Source organism: Lactuca virosa, chromosome 2 (genome assembly GCF_052849685.1).
Source record: "Lactuca virosa cultivar CGN04683 chromosome 2, Lactuca_virosa_CGN04683_v6, whole genome shotgun sequence".
NCBI lineage: Eukaryota > Viridiplantae > Streptophyta > Magnoliopsida > Asterales > Asteraceae > Lactuca > Lactuca virosa.
The window spans coordinates 301,250,126-301,273,937 of NC_136427.1; positions in this window are offsets into that span (position 1 = coordinate 301,250,126).

Sequence of the window (23,812 nt, forward strand, 5' to 3'; positions counted from 1 at the left end):
TTGAAGCCTTGAAACCCGAAAACGTGGCAGGTGAAACTCTGAGAGGAATGGATAAGAATTTCGAAGTCAGGAATGATGGAGTCTACTATTTCATGAACCGGATCTGGACACCAAAGTTCGGTGGTTACAGAGACGTGGTTATGAATGAAGCACACAAAACCCGATACTCCATTCATCCAGGTTCAGACAAGATGTATCTGGACCTTAAGAAACTATACTGGTGGCCTAACATGAAAGCCGAAATCGCTACCTTTGTGGGCAAGTGCCTTACTTGTGCCAAAGTCAAGGTAGAGTACCAGAAACCTTCAGGTTTATTACAACAACCTGAAATCCCTGAATGGAAGTGGGAGCGGATTACAATGGATTTCGTAACCAAATTACCCAAGACTTCGGGTGGTTATGATACTATTTGGGTAATCGTCGACAGATTAACCAAATCCGCACACTTCTTGCCAATAAAAGAAACCGACAAGATGGAGAAACTAACCCGAACTTACCTCAGGGATATTGTTAGACTGCATGGTGTACCAATATCTATTATTTCGTACCGAGATAGTAGATTCACCTCTCGTTTCTGGCAGTCTTTACAAAACTCTTTGGGAACTAGGCTGGACATGAGTACAGCCTACCATCCACAAATTGACGGACAAAGTGAGAGAAGGATTCAAACACTAGAAGACATGTTGCGAGCTTGCGTGATAGACTTTGGAAAGGCATGGGATATTCATTTACCCCTTGTTGAATTCTCTTATAATAATAGTTATCACACTAGCATAAAGGCTGCTCCATTCGAAGCCCTCTATGGCCGCAAGTGCAGATCCCCTCTGTGCTGGGCTGAAGTGGGTGACACGCAGCTAGCTAGAGGTCAAACTCCTGACAGTGCTCTCACTGGTCCGGAAATCATTCGAGAAACCACCGACAAAATCGTACAAATTCGGGAGCGACTTAAAGCTTCCAGAGATAGACAGAAAAGCTACGTTGACAAACGGAGAAAACCCTTGGAATTCCAGGTTGGTGACCGCGTCTTGTTAAAGGTCTCACCCTGGAAGGGCATGATACGCTTTGGAAAGCGTGACAAATTGAGTCCATGGTACATAGGACCCTTCGAAATTCTTGCTAGAATTGTTCCTGTAGCTTACAAACTTCGACTACCCCAAGAACTAAATAACATTCATCCTACCTTCTACGTTTCGAACTTAAAAAAGTGTCTATCTGACGAGACTCTTGTGATCCCGTAGAGATTCTAAACGAGAGTCTCAACTTTATGGAAGAACCCGTAGAGATTCTAGACAGGGAAGTTAAGAAAACCAAACAAAGCCGTATCACGATAGTGAAGGTTCGCTGGAATGCAAAACGGGGACCTGAATTCACTTAGGAACGGGAGGATCAAATGAAACAAAAATATCCACATGTTTTTCCCTAGTCTATCTGAAATACTAATTTCGGGACGAAATTCTCTCTAACAGGGGGATAATGTAACAAATCGTTATTTCAAACCTATGTAATAGTATAAGTCAATGTGTATTTCTTTTTCTAATAATAAAGAGAAATTTTACATAATGTGCATATTTACATAATTGACCCTCAAAAATAAATTATTTAACAATCTCGATTGGGATGAACCAAGTGATAGAGATTGTAACAAGGTTTCCAAAAACATAAAGAACACTAAAATCCGAGTTATAACAAAGAAGTTATGACCAATCGAAAATCCGCGACAAAACCGGCAAAACACTGTCCAGTGTAAAAACTGAATTTTCAATAAAAGGCTTTTTAGCCTTAACAATCTAAATGAGAGTTGTAGTTTATGTTAAACCGAGAACTTTCATAAAAAGAACGGAAAAATCTGACTTCGTATAAGGAAGTTATGATTTTTCTAAGTTTCAGTATAGCAGTGTACAGCTAAAAACTCGAAATAAAGATCGAGCGATTTTTAGCTGACACAACCTAAACGAGAATTGAAGGTCTCGTCGGTAGTAGTACAACGGTAAAAAGACAGATAAAAACGGACGTCGGATGAAGAAGTTATGAATTTTTAACGGATTCCCGTCCCGGTCTGTTTAAAATAATAATACTAAAAATAAAGTCAAAGTTAGCCGATGAAGTCTAAATGAAAGTCGTAGAGTATGATTTTACCTACGCGTGCATATAAAGAACGCCAAAAACGGAGCTCGTATGCGAAAGTTATGATTTTCGCAAGTTTTGGCACAAAAATAAAGAAAAACAGGAAAAATCGGGCAATTTCGCATGACACGTCACCCTCGCACGTGTCGGCTGCTGATTGGAACGAAGCCTTGCGTGGCACCTTCTGATTCGACCAACTCCGCGGTCCAGTCATCCTCGGACAGCCTCACATGAGACACCCCGGAGATGCCCCTCGAATGCCCCCTTCGCACGTGTCTTCTTCCCATTGGACCGAGGTCTGGTCCAATTCGAGCCTCCCACCTTGCGAGCCGGCAGTCCGAAGTAAGCCAATCCTTCGCCACCTGTCCAACGCGTGTCAGCCTCGCATAGCCTCGGATCCGAGGCTTCGGCCTATATAAGGCATGCGAGGGTTCCGGATTATTTTACACTTTTCACCCCAAATTTCATTCTCTTTCATATTTTCCACTTCCACAAACTCATATACAACCCCTAAAGCCCCGATATCAAGTCTCGAACCCTAAGCAAGCCTCGAAGCCCCGAGATTCCCGAGAAGTAACCTCTCTCCTGTCGAAACTCTGCCCGATTTGAGCCGGTTTCTCGACAAATAAACTCCTTTTCGTGAAACGAAACTCTGTCCGATTCACCACCTATCAAGTGAGTACATACCCCAGTATTTTCATAATTTCTACTGTTTTAAGGGGGGAATACAAGCATAACACAAGAACTTTGTATTATAAAATCATGATTTCAAATCATGATAAAACAACATTAAATCATTAAAAATACTCAAAACATTAAACTCTTTTATCATCTTATATTTTTCCCCAAAATTCATGTTTGTATATATATATATATATATATATATATATATATATATACATATATATATATATATATATATATATATATATATATATATGTATATAACTAAGAGTTAAAAGGCTTAGGACTGATAACTTATTCCGGGTCCTTTTCCTTGTTTGGATGTGATGAATCAATGAATCGAGTAATGAATTAATCAGAGTATGAATTCAAGTAAGAATATGAGATTTGAACACACGATGTAAATATGATCTTGTTATGCTCTATTATGCTTTCGAATTCTTTACAGAGAATAGTAGACAAGTCTGTAAAAGTTATTATCTAACTCTAGTAAATAACCCTATTTATAGGGAACTGAAAGCATACAAAAAATATACTAAGGCATTGACTCTAAAGCTTCGAATAAAAGCATCCTAGTAAAATACATTACAAAAATATTCGAAGAGTCCAAAACATACTTCGACTAATTACAACAATTCGACCCTTACAATCTCCCCCTTTGTAATCATAGTCGAAGTCTTCAATTTGTAAGAAGTGTGATGGAATACAGTAATACTCTTCGAATCTCCGTGTACCAGGATATAATCTTCTTCATCTCTTTCTTGTCGCCTTCATTGTTCTTCTTGCAATAATTCATACGAACAATCAAGTTCGTATATTGAGATGTTGAATATCTCTCGACTTCACTTGCTTGGAATAAGAACCGTTTAGACTTTCCAGCTTTGTCTTTTCCTGCGAAGACAATTCCAAAAGGCTTCAGGCAAATTTCACCATCAGCATACTGTTGGATTAATGTCTAAGTCCATAACTATAATTGGTAAGATTTGACCCGACCCGGCATGGTCCATTTGGGTTGCATGGCATCATGCATTTGGATAGACTATAATGAGAGAAATAACACTTAAGGTTGGTTAATATATTATAAGTTCTAATATATTAATAAGGTTATTTAATTAGTATTGATCAATAATTAATTTGGAATTAATTAAGTGATCAAAAGGAGACTAATTAAATATATGGGTTGATTGTGTAAATCATTCATTGTTATATATGTGGGCTTGTGATCCAAGATTCCTTATGTTGGACTAAGTCCATGGGGTGACCCATGGATACTCCATAGAGGTTAAAATCCATGGAGCATAAGGAATGGGTAAAGTTATGAGTTACATGGTGTAACCCTAATAGCCACCATATAAAAGAATCCCATGGCTCAAGAAATCGTGCACTAATGTGTGAGTGTGAGGGATAGACGATTTCAAGGAGTGTTTAAGTTTCTCTCAAGTTATTCCAAGTGTATTTGGTGTTGTGTGAACCATTTGAGGTGTCACACTTGGGGCACTAGGCACTCAAGCTTCATGAAGACATTCTACATCAAAGAGGTATGTATTCTATCTTGTTATATTTATTATTTTGTATGCTAGATTAGGATAATACCTTGGATGTTCATAATTGTATGTATAATAGAGAAAACATAGATCCAAGGTATTTAGGGTTGCATGTACACTTAGGAGTGTTAGAATGCTCATAACCCAACAGTGGTATCAGAGACTAGGCTTGTTTTCTTGTTATACTTGTAAAAGTAGCTGAAAAATCGAGTTGGATGCATATATTCGATTATTTTGGCTGGAATTGGACTAGGAACATTACCCTAAGATGTTTTTGGACTTATAAACTTGTTTTTGATGTGGTAATGTTCATGCTAATCCAATTTCTAAGATAATTGTCATAATTTCAAGATTTGTATTAGTTTGTATGTTCATGCTAATTTCTTGAAGATTGATGATTTGAATTATCTTGTTCTTATGAGGTTCTTAGATTAATAGAAAAGTTGTGTGAAATAGTTGTTTTCAATCCATTTTAATCTAAGAGTTGATTCCAAAGTGTGTTTTTGTAACTTGTCCTCAAGTTATATGAAAATTCACATTTAAGAATCATAAAACTCATAAAAGTTAGCAAAGGTTACAAAATGAAGAGTCTAGTTCTAATTAAATGGTTTTATGACTCCATAACTTGTCCTCAAGTTATGGAGGTTTAAGAGTCTCTTCATTAAATTAAAAAAAAAAGTGTAACCTTAATTAGTTCCATAAGTTACAATAAAAAAAAGTTATTTTTTTTTATTAATTAGTTTAAAGTCTTCCATAACTTGTCCTCAAGTTATGGAACTTGAAGAGTTTTTTTTTTTTTTTTAATTAAAACTACTTTAAACTCATAAGTTATGGAATTAATTAGTTTTGAATAGTATCAAAACTTGCCCTCAAGTTTTGGAATTTGAAAAGTTTTCACTTATGAATACTTTAATTCCAAGTTAGCCCTTAGAATTTTAAAAGTTAAAATTCAACCCTTACACTTTATAATATTATAAGTTAATAATATTTATATATATGTATAAGAGTAAAGTCAGTCTTACCGTTAGTAGGCCTCATTCACGAAGCCGGTCTATAAAGGGGGTATAAGGTTACTGCCTATAAAATGGCAGTTTAATGGGTGTCCACTCTCACCCACCGCTTCCTTGACTGGTGGAGGGTCGTTAGCCGAACGGGTAGGACAAGGACTATAATTCTCCTTTCATTAAAAGTATTAATGATAAATACTAAGTAACTAAACTCTTATTAATACCCAATCTTAGTTACTTAGGAAAATGTGAATTTGGTGCCAACCCATGAAATTACACTTTGCACTTTGCTTAAGTCGTTAGTGGAGCGTGTGTGGTTAACTGGCACACTAACATGGACTTAACAAGGTAGGCAAAGGGTAACTTAATATTTATCATAGTATCGGTGGAGCGTGTGTGGTTAACCGGCACACTGATTAAGGGGTAAATATTAAGGGTACCAAGTATATTTGCATGGTTATTCACACCTTGTTTTGTGATCCTCGGCATCCCAGTCACAAAACCTGAAGGGCACACTCGAGATTGAAACATGCCTTTGAACAATTCAATGAATCTCAAAGATCTAGGACTTTCAAATCCAATTAAAACCTAATAAATTATTTCGTTTTTCATCTTGGAAATTGGTGAATCGTCATTCACCTACCTTCAAATATTTTATAGCTTGGATTACTGCATCCCTCTTCTAAGTTATAAAATAGTTTGTTGGGTCCTAGCCTTAATATTTCATATTGGGTGTCATATTAAGGACTTTAAATCAACTATCTTGAATATCTCCCAAAAAGATGTCTGGTCTAGACATTTATGATCTTCCAAATCTCTTGAAACAAGCTTTCCTAAATGAAGATGATGTCCCATGGATATCATACTTCTTTCACTTCCTCCAATTATTCTCCCTAACCCACAAGTTCCTAAAAAGTTTAAGGTCACTCAAGCCCTATTGGCAAGGCAAGGTCTAGGTGTGATCATATCTTGGAGATGTAGTCACATATTGACAAGCCGGGAGAGTTGGGTGTCAAAGTCTTGAGAAAGTTGGTGGCTCAACTACTTTCTAAGTCACATAGTGAGTTCTTTTGGGAATCCTATGAAACAGACTAAGACAAGACCCTTAATGATCTTATCTATTTGCTAAGATCAACTTCCTAAAACGCTATGGACATTGACAATGATGACATTGGATATCCAGTAAAGCTCTCTCTTCCCAATGGAAAGGGATAAGCCATAGTCAACTCGGTTGACCCAATGGTAAAGAGAGAGGCGAAGTCTGAGATAGTCCCATTATCAAGGGTCCATAGGTAACTATTGCCAAAGGAAGGGGCATTGGTTACGAAGCTGCCAAATTTACCTAAGGATGTTAAAGTCAATAAGTTTGGCTCTACTTCAGGTAAAGTCCATTGTCTAAGTCTATTAAGTACATGCTGATTCTGATCGCGAAGATGGATTTCAATCGCATGGTTCGGTGATCAGAATTTTGGGCTATTACTTAAGAGTTATGATATTTATATTGCTTAGGAATAGATAACAACAAGGTTTTCATATGGATTGTAAGGATAAGTTTTTCCGCAAAGTTTTAAAATAAAAGAAAAAGGTTTTGATTTTATTTATTTTAAGTATCCTTACAATGGCATTTGTGAAAAGTTGTTGCTTATAAGATTCCATTGATAGCAATATTGGAAAAATGGATTTGATTCTTTCGGTTGTGGTAGTGTCTAATATTACCAAATAAGGAAAGATTCTCATCACCCAAGGTTCAATTGGACCGAAACTTGGAATCATGCAAGTTGTATAGTATGATGAATGAGAACTTTCAGCTTGGAAAATTAAGACTAATTCCTTATGTGAATAAGGACAGGACTAAGGGATCGAGTACACATTCTTGTGCACTGGTCAAGTCCACCACAAAAGATCAAGAAGACTATTCGTCATGATTTACTTAAGTTCAGTAAATATGGTTATACTTATAAGTTTAAGTATAAGTCTGTAGCATTGGAGAAGTTTCAATGTGAGACAGAACGAATAAGAAGAATCAAAGTATGGCAGAAAGATAAAAGTTTCTCAAATCTGAAAAGATGGGAGAGTACTTTAGTATCATGTTTATGATCATCTTAATGATTAAGATACCATATCACAATTGGTCCTCTAAAGTCATCTTAGTGCATTCTTGTGACTAAGAAGAGGAGTCATGAATTGTTGAAATGGTTAAATCAAAAAGATGAGTCATACTTCGTTCCAAAACAATTCTTAGAGTCATACTCCAAGATTGTAACTTGAGTGACATATCTTAAAGAGGGTTTGTTAACACTAGTCAAATGTAAGAGTAAAAGGTTATCTACTCTTGTACATTTGAAATTGGTAAGTTGTGATGTTTTGGATAAAACATAGACCAACTTAGGCCAATTGTGTAAAGTGTTAGTCTTGATAAAGAATCCGCACTATCTCTTGAATATCAGACAAGGGAGTCTTATATGTCAAGAGGACAGTGGGAGTCTTAAAGCTCTTGAAAGTTTCAAGACTTAATCAAGAATAAAACCTAAAGTCCTTCACTAGCACACGACTTGAGGTTTATAACCTATCGTGTTGAAATTTTTGTGCCTATTCAAGTTGGCTTTGCATAGGAGTTCTGAGAGTTCTCAATTGGTTGCACAACTACTTGGAAGCAATGGCAGGCACCTGAGCTGCCAAATGGCAAGAATTTAAGATTGCACAAGTTTAATCAATATGAGTTTGGATTTGTCACTAACCTTGTCTTGTGATTATGGTTTTGACAAATTCACATGGATAAGAACACATACACTATTAAATCTAAGTGTCATAAGGTTTCTCTCCGATTCATGAAAATGATGGTGAGGAAACACTTTCACTAAGTAGATTTTAGCTAGATAGCAATTGTGATATTTGCATTCTCAAAGTCGTTAGTGGAGCGTGTGTGGTTTACCGGCACACTAACATGGACTTGTGAGAAGTGGCAAAGGTCTAAACAATTGAGACTATGATTACGACATCCCTTTTCATAGTTCTAAAATTGTTTAGACACACATGTGAGCTATCTAAGAGAGGTGTATGATTTTGATAAAGTTTTATCAAAACAATCTAGTATCAGAAATCTGAACTTTGGTAAGAAAGTCAGCTGATTTCTGAGTACATGTCAAAGCTAGTGGGAGCATAAGTGTTATGCTAATAATCATCATGTTAGTGGGAGCATGATAATTATGACAAAGGTTGCAAGTTAGCAATGTTAATTATAGAAAACAAAAGTTTCAATTCGTGAGGTTGCAGGGGTTGAAAAAGTTGTTTTGCTATAATTAAGGGAGAGGAAATTATACTTCATTTAAATTCTAAAAGCTTAGATTGAGATTTTAATCGTATTTAATCAAGGATATATATATGAATTTCATGTTGGAATGGCTCAACATAAGGAAATTCTATATATGGGTCCATTATTTGCGTTCTAAAATTCGATTATGATTACGACATCCCTTTTCATAATCTGAATTTTGAGAACTTGGCAAATTGAAATGGAAATATTATAGCAAAAGACTGGTTTAGTCTTTATGTGAGACATCATGAATCGTGTCCCATATGCTTCGGATATAGGATCGATTACATGTGCTATATTCATCCTTTCTAAAATTTTCCAAATGCCTGGGGCATTATGAAGGGAAAAGGTCTAGAATTGGATATGACTAAAATGATTAAGCAATTATCGAGGACAATCTAAGGTTTACCAAAGATTGGTTGCTCAAGGACAGTTGGAAGTATAATGTTAATTCTGGAAGGACCATATTGACATAATCTGTAAGGAGGCAACTCTTGTTCAGAAGTGATAGTCAAAATGGAATATGGAAATGTTTCAAAGTTAGAAATTATTCAATCTGTGTAAGATTAGGAAACTTAATGAAAGAAGGATGTTTCCAAGGAGCTGATCTCCTTTGGAATGCTCTGTAATGATTGTTGTCAAGTCTTTCTGACTTTGTGCATAATCATTAAGAGGATCAATGCATATAAGTTTAGAATCAAACAGATTTCAGTAAATGGCATGAATTTGGAATTCTTGCATTTGCAGTAAGGATTTGGGACTGTGAAAAGAGGATCATTGGAGTGATGTTTAATTGATCTATTTTACAAAGTAAAGATCATAGACAAACATAGTATGCATACTTGGTGTATGGCATGACTAGTGTTTAGAAAACATAGTGTACATGCTTGGAGCATGGGACAACTATTGTTTTAAATTCAAGTATAAAGTTGATAAAACCGAAACAATGAATAATGAGTAATCAGTATGGTGATAAATAAAAGTGTTTATTTATATTCATAGGGTTTGATACCATATTTGATTCATTTATTCTTGTGTTTCACTTTGCATGTTTTGACTTCCAGAATAACTAAGTCGCTCTTCCTGAATGATTAAGTTATTCAAACCATCCACAGTCGGTCATATGTTGGAAGTAGATATGAATCAAGACTGTCATGGGTTGGTTTGTAGAGGTCCAAGTTGGTGGACAAAGTGGTGCTACAACACTCATGAGTGCTCATAAGTTCTGAGTATTGGATTCAACCCGCGCTCATTTGAATCACTTCATGGATTTTATCACGAGTGATCATGAGACGATAATATCTTATATTCTTCAAACCTAGAGATATGAGTTGTTACTATGAGTTGGTTATACATTGATTGCACGAAAACGCATTGGTAACTCGATGTTATAAAACGTGCCTTTGTGTATGATTCAACAAGTAGTAGAACAAGCCATATGAGTCGAAGTTTATCCATTCCTTTTACCTTTGGGATAAAAGCGATATCTGTGGGCCCCTCAATGATTTAAAGATGATACATGTGAGTGCTTGGCCAAGCCAGGACTGATTTGATTTGTTCAATCAGTCAGTCATCATGAATCGGAAATCGGGAAACAACAAATGGACAGAGAGAATGATTGATAATCCATGTCTCAGTCTATATGATATCTAGAATGGAGGAATATATGATCCCTTATCTAATGGACAAGTCATTGACAACGGTCAGAGTTCATCGACAAGGTCAGAGTTCGACAGAAGCTTTTGAGAGCTACGATTGCTGATCGGTTCCTGAAGTCATACGCAATAATAGTTTTAGACTTATCCAAGTGGGAGACTGTTGGATTAATGTCTAAGTCCATAACTATAATTGGTAAGACTTGACCCGACCCGGCATGGTCCATTTGGGTTGCATGACATCATGCATTTGGATAGACTATAATGAGAGAAATAACACTTAAGGTTGGTTAATATATTATAAGTTCTAATATATTAATAAGGTTATTTAATTAGTATTGATCAAGAATTAATTTGGAATTAATTAAGTGATCAAAAGGAGACTAATTAAATATATGGGTTGATTGTGTAAATCATTCATTCTTATATATGTGGGCTTGTGATCCAAGATTCCTTATGTTGGACTAAGTCCATGGGGTGACCCATGGATACTGCATGGAGGTTAAAATCCATGGAGCATAAGGAATGGGTAAAGTTATGAGTTACATTGTGTAACCCTAATAGCCACCATATAAAAGAATCCCATGGCTCAAGAAATCGTGCACTAATGTGTGAGTGTGAGGGCTAGACGATTTCAAGGAGTGTTCAAGTTTCTCTCAAGTTATTCCAAGTGTATTTGGTGTTGTGTGAACCATTTGAGGTGTCACACTTGGGGCACTAGGCACTCAAGCTTCATGAAGACATTCTACATCAAAGAGGTATGTATTCTATCTTGTTATATTTATTATTTTGTATGCTAGATTAGGATAATACCTTGGATGTTCATAATTGTATGTATAATAGAGAAAACATAGATCCAAGGTATTTAGGGTTGCATGTACACTTAGGAGTGTTAGAATGCTCATAACCCAATACATACTTCTTCAATTCAACCTGAGTCTTCGTAGGAGCCATCGGAGCTTTAATTTCCATTCCTTTAGCAGTAGCTAATTCAACATCTGTTAGTGCCAAGCACTCATAATAGTTTTCAATAAAAATCTTGATGTGAGCTACTCCAAGCTTGAATTCATATGGTTCTGTGTTTTGAAGGTATGAGAATGATTTGTCTTTCAAAAGTAATGCAACTTGTATAAGATCATACAAGTTCATTAATGGAAAATCTGCAACAGTGAATTCGCAAATATTTCCATTTGCCCTGGCAACCACATACTTAACATTTTGGACTGTGTTTTCGAAAACCACATCCTTTTTCATACTTCTGACCTTCTTGATTTTTATTAAAGACCAAACTTCCTCAGGGGCTTTTCCAAGAACATCATGAAAACGAATTTTCATGTGTGTACCTTCATCTTTATTTTTAAAATTCCCTTCTGCTTTGAACTGAGGCATGATAAACATCATTTCATTTATGGGAAAATCCAACTGGCCTGCATCAGTATTTGTGACCAAATAACTCTGCTTTGGTTTCTTCTCAAATGAATACATGTGATTGAATCCAACCTTGGCCTCGATTGTTTCGTAGTTATAGTGTTTAGTTGGATCCCCTTTATCCATTCCCTTCGGATCATTTGCTCGCTGAGCCATAATGCTTTGAACTATTCTGAGCTTTTCGATTTCAGCATCAACTTCAGCCTTCTTTTCTTCTTTTGATTTTTCCACCACAATCGATTTCCCTTTATCTTTCAATGCTTGATTGTCAGCTGTCTCTTTTGGTTTTGAACCACTCCCACCAGTCTCCGAAGATTTACCAATCACAATTCCTTTCGAAATTGGTCTTGAAGTTGGAATTGTTGTTACGACTGTTGAAGTCATCTGTTCAGCAGAAACAATTATTGGTTTTGTTGTAAGGATTTTCGAAAAAAAGACTTTTCCCATAACTTTCGCATCTTCTCCACTAGTCTTCGACTCACTAGTTTTTCTTTCTCCCCCTTGCACCCCTGTGAAAACAGGTGGGGCATTTGTGGTTGGAAGAAGACTTGATATGCGAAAGAGAGGAGCAAGTTTCTTGTTGAGAATGGCTTCGAATTGGATAAACTTCTGAGATAAAAATTCAGAAGTAATCAATGGAGAAGAAACTGACCTATCAGAGATCTCTTTTAACTCCTTGAGCAACTTAAGCACTTCGTCAAAGCTTGCACTTTCGGATGTTGAAAGTTGAGTAATTTGAGGACTCAAATTTTCATACAACTTAACAAATCGATTGACTGTGTCACAAATGATATCAACCTTTTGATGCAATGATGCATAGTCATGTTGAACAGTTGCTATTTCTCTTTTCATATTTTCACGAAGTTCGTGAATTTGCAAGTTGACATCCTCTCGAACTTTCTTCACATCTTGAATAAAAAGAACATGTCGTTCCTTTGCAACATTCTTCAATTCTTTCAGATCACCAGCAAACTTCGAACTCTGAGAATTGATCTGAATTTCATTGTTTTGATCATTATGATCAATCTTCTCCAAGAGTCGAGATTCAGAATCTTTAAGCATCCCCGATACTTTACTTATGATTCTGGATTCAAACACCTTCAGCAATGAATCAACTTCAACACTTGAAACAGACGAACCAACCCCTAGATCTGATTGGGATTGAATGACATAATTCAACTTTTGATTTAAAATCTTAAACTGCTTCATGGTCATCAGCATGTGATCTGGAAACTGCTCTTCTTCTTTATGAAACTCCAAGTCGTCAAACATACCGCCAAACCCCTCATTATCAGTCTCTGTTTCCATATAAACAGTATCTTGAATAGGTGAAGTAGTTTTGGGTGGCTCAGTAGAATGAGAAGAAAAAATAGACGTAAAGGGTTGATCAAGAATGTTTTCGAATGTTGGGGAATCTGTTGTTGAAGTAAGAGGAGTAGAAGATAACGGTAAAGAAACAATACTTGCAAAAGGAGCAGAAGTAGATGGACCTGTAGCTTCATTCTTCGAACCTCCTTCACCCATATTGACATTTGCATACATATCAGATACGTGTGCAGGGATGTCTGAAGTTCGAACCTCCTCAGGAACTGATTTGGCAATCGAATCTTCGGGTGGTATGACAACCGTCTTCTCAGGAGTGAAACTTTTGGTGATAAGAGTAAACTCTGGAGTTTCAGGAATTCTTTCACTATCATCATCTGTTGACTCAGTAGAGATTACAAGTTTTTGAGTCTTCTTCTTCTTTTTCTTTGACAAATGCTTTGCCATGTCTTCAACCCTTCGTTTCTTGGACACCGGTGAAACAGGTGCAGGCACTTCTCTAATTAGAATCCGTTGATGGGTTATTTGAGGTTTTCGAACCACTTTGTGCGTTGGAGACTTGGACTTCATTTTAATTCTTCGAAACATGCCAGTCTTCGAAGGAAGGACTACATGTTCTCGTGTTTCTTCAATAATGGGCTCAATTACTGGAGTCTCAGCAACAGTCACTTCAACTGTTTCAGGCTTCTTCTTTGGAGATTTCGAAGATCTGGACTCAGTTTCATGCTTTCTCGACTTCTTGGTTTTCTTATCATCTCCTCCCAGTAAAACACCAGTTTTAATTGAAGAATCAATGGTCGTCAAATAGGCTACCAATACAGGGTTCGAAGAATCAACTCTTTTAAGCATCGCATCTGGAATACGAGTAACTGTAGGAAAAACATCAGCATTATCTGTAACCTCCTTCGGATAGTGGTAAGATTGAAAAACTGCTTTGTCTTCATCAGTGGGTACCAAAATCCCTTCCTTATTGTAAAAGTGTTGCAGAATCAAGCTCCAGTATCTTGCACATGAAATACCATGAATAGCATTCGTGTGTTCTACACCCTTTTGAAATTCCTTCCACAACTGTGTAGAATAATCTACTTGAAGATCATAGTAGATTCCAGCAACCATGGCATAAACCTCCATTCTTCCTTTATCAAGACCAGCTGATCTCCCAGTCAAACAGCGTAGAAAAATACCAAATAAGAAATTCCAGATTCGTAGAAGACCAGATTTCTTAAAATCACTAATCTTGGACAATGGTGGCTGATATCCCATCTCATTAAACATGTGAACGATTTGTGGAAAAGTAAATGAAACATATGGAGGCAAATTCGGAATATCAAGAATTTGGCAAAATACTTTCTTGGTTAGCCTGACCTTTTTGTCGTTCACCAGATGAAAAGTAATCGTATCAGTTGCTTTGTTATATGTCGCAGTTGATCCTGCTTGAGAAAGCCAGGACAATGGAACAGAGAAAGAGTTGAACATCGCTTTGGCCAAAACCGAGTTCTTCAAAGCAACTATGAGCATCTTTAATTCTTCCGAGTACTGAGAAACGTCACCCTCCAAGTAGTAGTTTGTTGCTTGAATCTTCATTATTGGTAATGAAGAAGCATCTTCAGTGGTATGAGAATCAACATGAGCAGAAGTCGCCATTGTTAGGGTTTGAAGATGATGAGGAACGGAGAATTTTGGGAAATTTGCTTTTTGATCGCGTAAACTAACAATGAACCCCTAGAATTCCCTTTTATATGTAACCCTTAAATTTGAATTTGAAGCGGGATATGTATTTAATGATATCCGACGTGGCACCTTGAAAACCGGACCATTACTGCGTAAAAGTAGCCATGCGTCAAAAAGTAGCTGTCACATCGTCTTGAGAAACGGACAGAATACCATACATCATTTATAAACAGCCTGTCTTGTAATCCCCAAGAAAATTGTAACCGTCAGAACCCTTCGAATGGAAGCAAGGCTCTTTCACTTTTGGGATGAAAAGCGAAGTCATACGCCAGAAGTTCGAAATCATCAGCCTGAGTTGGTATTACTCAGAACCTCAAGGATTTCTTGAGTGCTGTGTTCCAAAGAATAGAGACGAGAAACAAATATAATAAAAATATGGGATATTGTGATGTCAAACCATTGACACAAAAGCAGATGAAATCCCAGGCAAAGATTACTTCATTAATCATTAAGAGAAATGATCAATAGCTTGTGTGGGTTCCCGTGAATTACAATCGAATACTTGTTGATAAGTATCAAAGGGCTTCTTTTATAATGCTTCGAGGATGGTTTAAAATTTCGTTACATGTCATCCTAAACATAAGGTGAGAAATTGTAACATAAATTACTTGTTTGACCAGTGTAGTCAGTGACAAGTTGGCTTTGAAAAATTTTGAAATGACTAGGGCATTCGAATGAAACTCACACGGAAATCATATTCAAGAAAAAATTTATATGCTGGATCTTGTTGGGTAACAAACATCGTGGGTTTCAAATGTTTGATCAAGACCACTCATTCGAAATGAATATGATTTGGAGTTTCGAATTTTGGTACAGAAATAAAAGTTTCGTGAAAATCTGGAACTTAGTTCCCCGTCAATTCCTTAAAAGTTAATGAAAATTGGGTTTCACTTTCATCACGGTCTCATGATGTCAGATCATAAACACAGAGTTTTGATATATCTAAGTCTCGATGGGTTTGTTCAGAGACCTCTCGGACATATGTCTTCGTGTGTGATCGTGAAAGAATTTTATGGATGAAAAAGATTGATGTAAGACACGAAAAGTACCTCTGTTGTGTTTGGACCAAACAGTAAACTCTTAACTCATTTTGAGAAGAGTAAGGTAGCTCAAAGACTAATGTGAATATAAGCCTGATTGGGAAGAAATGTTCGTATGAATAATTTCATTAAGGCTTTCTTACACACACATTGAGTCATGGAGGCTTTGGTCAACATACAACAACATGCTTCTAGGGACATCCTAACTAGTTCGAAAAATGTACCGTACCCTAGAACTGCAAGCATAATATCCGCTGTATCTTCATGAGAATCTGCAACAAAATACTAAAAAGAAATAGGAATCAAAATATTTTTGATGTTTTGATTTTTTCGAAAATAAAAACAGAACAAACGAAAATCTTTTTGAATTTTTAAAATTTTCAAAAATTAAATGACAAAATAAACGAAAATCTTTTTGGATTTTGGAATTTTCTGAAAATTAAATGACAAAACAAACAAAAATCTTTTTGAATTTTTAAATTTTCGAAAATTAAATGACAAAATAAACGGAAATCTTTTTGGATTTTTGAATTTTCGAAAATTGAAATAGCACTTGATGCAAATATGCAAAATTTTATCATCCCCTTATAAGTAACAAATGTACGAATGCGAAGAGGTCGAAGCGTTGACTATGAACAGTAACAACTAAATCACCCCTTAAAATAAGTAACAAATGTGCGAATTCGAAGGGGTCGAAGCGTTGACTATGAACAGTAACCTCTTAATCAACCCTTAGAATAAGTAACAAATGTGTGAATTCGAAGGGGTCGAAGCGTTGACTATGAACAGTAACCTCTGAATGCTAAATGATTTTGCATTATCTTTTAGTCAGCGCCTCTGAATCATTCCTTATCATGCATCATTCTTCTTTTTCGCATGGAACAAAATTTCCATCGATCATTCCAAGTCTTTCTATAATCTTCACAAGGGATTTTTCATCCAAAGCTTTCGTGAAAATGTCAGCTAACTGATCAGTTGTTTTCACGAAATGTACTTCAATATTTCCATCTTCCACGTGATCTTTGATGAAATGATAATGAAGAGCTATATGTTTAGTCTTCGAATGCTGCACAGGGTTATGACAAATTCTTATCGCACTTTGAGAATCACAATATAATGGAATCTTTTTCATATTAATTGCATAATCACGCAATTGACTTTGGATCCATATTATTTGTGAAGTACAAGCAGCAGCAGCCACATATTCTGCTTCGGCTGTTGAAATTGAAACGCATGTTTGCTTTTTCGACTGCCAGCTCACCAATTTGCCATCAAGAAATTGACATCGACCACTTGTGCTTTTTCGATCAAGATTACAACCACCCAGGTCTGCATCCGAATATGCTTGTACAAAGAACCCAGTGTTCGAAGGATACCACAATCCTAACGAAATTGTTCCTTTAAGATAACGAAAGATATTCTTCACAGCAGTGAGATGTGGTTCTCGTGGATTAGACTGATACATAGCATAATTACACACAGAAAACATGATATCAGGTCTACTAGCTGTAAGATAAAGTAATGAACCAATCATGCTCCTATATAAAGTTATGTCAACGGCAGGTTTATCTAACGAAGATGTAAGCTTTATGCCCGTTGCCATTGGAACTCGTAACTTCGTGCTATTCGTCAATCCAAACTTTTCCAACAGATTCTTCGTATATTTTTCTTGATTAATAAAAATTCCTTTTCTGTTTTGACGAATATTCAAACCAAGAAAATTATTGATTTTTCCCATCATGCTCATTTCGAACTTACTTTTCATCAAATCTTCGAATTCTCTAGACAAAGCAGGGTCAGTCGAGCCAAAAATAATATCATCAACATAAATTTGAACAAGCATGAGATGATTCCCCACTTTCTTTCGAAATAATGTGGGATCAACTGATCCTTGTTTAAATTTAGATTGTTTCAAAAATAAGGTAATAAACTGCCTTATCTAAAATATAAACATGATTTGGAAATTCTTCGTTAATAAAACATGGGGGTTGTTCCACGTAAACAGTTTCTTCAAGCTCTCCATTTAGAAATGCACATTTCACGTCCATTTGATAAACATCAAAATCTTTGTGAGCTGCATAAGCCATAAATATACGAACCGCCTCGAGTCTTGCGACAGGGGCAAAAGTTTCTTCATAGTCGATTCCTTCTTGTTGTGAATATCCTTTAACAACAAGTCTGGCTTTGTTTCGAACAATATTTCCATCTTTGTCGGTTTTATTTTTGAAAATCCTATTTAACCCGACAATCGAAACATTTTCAGGTTTTGGAATTAACATCCAAACCTTGTTCCGTTCAAATTCAGACAATTCAGATTGCATTGCAACAACCCAATCTGAGTGTTCCATTGCAATCTTAACTGTTTTTGGTTCAATCTTAGAAATGAAAACATTGAACATTGAACATGCAAAATTCTTGATGAGTATTCAATACCTCATTCTTTGCACGAATTTGAGCTCTTGTTAAAACTCCCTCTTGTGGATTCCCAATTACTTGATCCTTCGGATGATCTTGTGTCCACTTTTCCATTGGTGGATATGCTGGATCAAATTCCAAAGGTGCATCTTCGTATATATCATCGTTTTTTGAGCCTACAATCGAACAAGCATCATCAAAATCATTATTATCTTCAATATTTTTTGAATGCTCCCCCTCAACATTATGCTCCCCCTCAACATCATCATTCATCCTTTCTTTTTCCCCCTCGAAAGAATGCGGTTCGTCATCTAATGTATTCGAATCCAAGTGCTCCCCCTCCACTGGATTGTTTTGCATACTTTCGCCATTTTTTGGAGAATTTGATGTTGAAGTATCATTAAGCTTTGTTAGTTCAGAGATATGATTATCACTTGCATTGATTTCAGCATCAACAACATGATCTGAAATTCCAAAAATTAAATCATAATCAATATCTAATGTTTGTGAGGATTCAGATTCATCTTGTATGTTTTTCAGAATTGGATGATTTTCAAACTGAGTTGTTGTTTGTTTAATGTAGTAATCATCAAATGTAAGATTAAAAGTTTCTTCAACTTTTCGTGTTCTTTTATTCAACACACGATATGCAACTGAATTATGCGAATATCCCAAGAAAATCCCTTCATCTGCTTTTGCTTGAAATTTCGTAAGATTATCCTTGAGATTCATAATGAAGCACCTGCATCCGAAAACATGAAAAAATATGACATTAGGTTTTCGATTGTTGAGAATTTCATATGGAGTAATGCTGAAACGACGATGAATAAACGATCTGTTTTGAGTGAAACATGCGGTTGATACTGCTTCAGCCCAAAGATATTGTGGAAGATTCGCATATGCCAACATAGTCCTTGCCGCTTCGCATAGAGACCTATTTCTTCATTCAACAACACCGTTTTGTTGTGGTGTGTATGGAGATGAAAAATTATGCGAAATCCCTTTGTCCACCAAAAATGAATCAAGAACATTGTTCTTAAATTCAGTTCCATGATCACTCCTAATTTTTCGAACAATCTTCTTCAATGTTGTTTCCATCTTTTTAATAAAGTCAATCATGATTTGTGCAACTTCAGATTTAAGCCTGAGAAAATAAACCCACGTAAATCTGGAAAAATCATCAACAATCACTAAAATGTACCGTTTCTTGTTGAGAGTTGAAATAGTCGAAGGACCACACAAATCAATATGTAAGAGCTCCAGAGGTGCAACTATTTTCGAATCAATCGTAATTGGATGACCTTGTTTATGTTGCTTGCCAACTTCACAAGCTGCACATAAAGAATCATTGTCAAATTTTAGTACAGGTAAACCTCTTACCAGATCTTGTACCACAAGTTTATTGATGTTTCGAAAATTGAGATGAGAAAATCTTCGATGCCAAAGCCAACTTAAGTCTGATGTTGTCTTCGAAAGAAGACATATAGCAGGTTTCCCTACTATCGGATTGATGTCCAAAGTGAACATGTCACCTTTCCTTTTGGATTTCAGTAACACCTCTTTTGTTGTGACATTCGAAATAATACTTCCTTCTTCGTTAAAAAGAACTTGATTGCCAGTGCCCACAACAAGTTGAGAAACACTTATCAAGTTATGTTGAAGACCTTCAACATATGCCACCCGATTCACTGTGAATTGACCATTCGTGATCTTCCTATATCCTTTGACTTGACATTTTTTATTGTTCCCAAACTTCACTACTCCAGCATTTTTGAGACTTCGAAAATCTCATAAATTCTCCTTCTTCCCAGTCATGTGACGAGAGCAACCACTATCGATGTACCACTTGTTATCATATTGCTCATCACATAGTACCTACATTCAATGGAAAAATTTAGGTACCCAAGGCTTTTTGGTTCCTTGGAAATTAGATTTCAATTTTGAATGTAATGAAGAACTTTTAACCCAATCACAAACTTTTGTTTTGAGACTATCAATTAAGTTCACTTCTTCATTTAAAGGAACCGAAACATAAGTTTTTGATGGTTTCGAATGTTCACTGACATCACCCTTCGAATTCTGAGTTTGTGAATGAACATTCTTTGCTTTTATAACTGGTTTCCATGCTTTAACTGATATGTTCGAATCCTTAGAAGATGAACTGCCATTTGATGAATTATTCATATACTTTTCATATGCTTTGTGAATTTGCTCCTTTGAAAATGTATTTGACTGGTACATCTTTCATTTTCCTTCAAGCCAATGATCAATGTTCTTCCTTGACGTTATTCCTTTCTCTCGTGAAGTTTTCATAGTTTCTTTCTTCGTTTGATTTGCAAAATTTGGCTTTATAGGAACAAAATCAACTTTTGATTTTGTTATAAAAGATTTAGCATATGATGTATTAACTGTTGATTTAAAATGTTGACGTTGAAAGAATTTTTGATTTGATTTTGAGTTAGTTGAAAATTTTCTTGGAATATTAGTTTCTGAAACTTTCGAAAACCTTGGTTGTTTATTTACTTCAGACTTTGAATGATTTGATTGAGATGAATGTTGAGGTTTTGTTGAAAAAGATGAATTTTTAGCTTTGAAAACATTTTTGGGTGATTGTGATTCAGACATCTTTTGAGTCTCAACATTGTGCCAAAATATTTTCTTTCTTGCTTGTCTTTTTGAAATGTTGTTTTCCTTCAAAAATTTGTCAATTTGATCTTTGAATTCCTTGGAATTTAATTTGACAACTTTTTCACATTCCTTTTCAACTTGTTTTGAATTCTCTTTTTCAATTTTTGATTTTTCAACCCATTTTCTTTGTGGTTTTTGACGTTGGAAAACATACGAATTCTTTGTTAAGTTGTTTTCAACTGTGCTTTGATTTGCGAAAAAACCTTCATCAGTTGTTTTTGAATTATCCTCTGCAACTAACTTCTTTAATTCTGGTTTGATTTTCTCAACATTTCCAGTAGTTACGAAAACTTGATTTGGAAAAATGACATTATCTGTACATTTGAAATTTGGATAAACCACTGAATTCGTTTCAAGATAGTGTTCACCTTTTTCATTCATCACTTTTTCGAACTTTTGTGTATCACCATACACCTGATCAACCACAATTCGAGGACTTTCTTCTTCCTTTGAAGATTTCTTTTCCTTCGAAATGTTCACTTCATCTTCATCATCACTATCATCAGTTTGGCTGTCTTTGAGATCCACGAAGTTCATATCATAAACTTTCGAAGTTGAGGGTATATCAGTTTCATTTTCAACCATCAAATCCTTAACTTTTTCTTTTCCTTTAGATGTTGAAGCAACATTAACAACAGACAACTGAGAACAATCAACATCTTCAAGTTAGATTGAGAATCAGATGTTGAATTCTCAGTCTTTTTCAAAATTTGAATTTGTTCAGATTTAGTCAAAGTATCATTCATTATGTTAACTAATTCATTCGCATCAAGACATTCATCAATTTTGACAATTCCATATTTATATCTATCATCAGGGACTCTGTCAAAATCAGCTATTATTTGCTCATAATCATACGAAATATTATCTACCTTGGCTCTTTCGAATGCTAGGAAAGGTAGTAATTTTCTATGTTGCTCTTTACTTATATCACATGAATGATGTAAATCAGTTAATTTGCTATAAAGTCGTTTAGCAGAATTACAATAGATGTTTCTTTGTGCTAGCAAAAGTTTAACATCACTTGATAACCTATCCCTATCACACATTATATTTGTCATTTGTAATTCCAAACATTCAATTTTGCTTATTTTCATGTCTAATCTCTTTTTGACATCTAACAACTCCATTGACAACTTGTTGGCCTCATTGCTAGCAGACACAACAATTGAATCAAAATAAGTAACCGTCTCATCAAAAGAAATTAGTTCAGAATCATAAGCATGTGTAGGAATATTAAAAGATTCGAGAATTTTACGTACCTTTGTTGTCATTGGAGATTTGTCAGCTGCTTTGGATACGAAGCATCGTCCCCTCACTTCGAATTCCTCATCATCTGAGTCCTTCTCCATTTTCGCATACAACGCCCCATGCGTTGGATTCCTCATTTCCTCATCGTCTGACCCGGATGACCAAATTTGATAAGTTTCATCTTCATCCTCATGCTCACCCTTTGCAACCAATGACAAATTCTTTGCTTTAGCACGAACCACCTCAAGCTTTTCTGCATAATATGCCTCATCTTTGACTTTATTCTTCCTCTCATCCTTCTTTCGAAGCATACAGTCATTTGCAAGATGATTCGCACCGTTGCAATAATGACAATCTATTCCTGCATCACCTTTCAGCTTCTTCTCACCCTTTCCATCAGCTATCTTCGAATCTTGCTTCTCAACTTTCTTTTTCTCCTCAACCACATTTTTACTCACAGAATTTCCTTTCACCTCAGCAAGTTTAGTCTTCGAATTGAACGACTTTTTGAAAAATTTCTTGACACGATTATTAGAGTAAAATGCTATTGCTTCATCATCCGAATTCATGATGAATCCTTCTTCTTCCTCAGAATCACCATTTTCAGCTTCTTTCTCATAAATCTTTGATACAAGAGCTAATGGACCTCCCAAATTCAACTTCGATTCTTCAGCAATTTCATTTACCTCAATTTCATGTGTTTTCAATTGATTATACAAATCATTGAGAGTTGATGTATCAAAACTTTGTTGATTCTTCATCATCATACTCACACTTCTCCATTCTTTTCGAAGCCCCATTACAAAGATGAGATTGAACTCCATTGAAGTTCTGGTAATTCGATAGCGATTGCACCGATAGATTAACTCGTTCAGATGATCATAGTAAACTTCAATTGTTTCTCCTTCTTTTTGTTTGAAATCTTTCAACTCAACCAAACACTGTTTAACTGAATTGATTTTTGTCTTCTCACTTCCTTGAAATTTATCTTTCAGATTGTTCCAGACTTCCTTTGCAGTTGTACAACTCCTAACGTAATTGTACACAACTGGAGGTAATGCACCTCGTAGTTCCCTCATACACCTCTTCTCCAGTTTCTTCAGACGATCAGTTTGATTATCAACTCCAGAATTTGTAGAAGATGATCCAATTGGTTGAACATTCACTGGAACATTGACATTTCCAGTGATACATGACCATAATTCTTCATCCAGACCATTCAGATAATCCTGCATACGATCAGCCCACTGATCATAGTATTCAGGGATTAGCATTGGAATTTTGGTTGATGAACCTAGCAGATGAGAAAACGAGGTCATCGAATTGAGATTGAAACTCGCCATTGTTGTACGGAAGAAGATTTGGAGAAGTTTGAAAAGATTTGATAATTTGAAAACAAACTAGATGAATCAAATCAAATTGATGAGAATAACACTCGATTCAACAATTCAAATGCAGAATCGAATCACAGACTAAGATCTAGACAATTTTTCACTTTCAAAAAGTGCGGAAACTTTTGAATCAAAAAGTTGATTCAAAAACTTTTTGAACAACGTGAAAATCAGATCAGATATATGATTCCTACTCTGATACCAATTGATGAATCAAT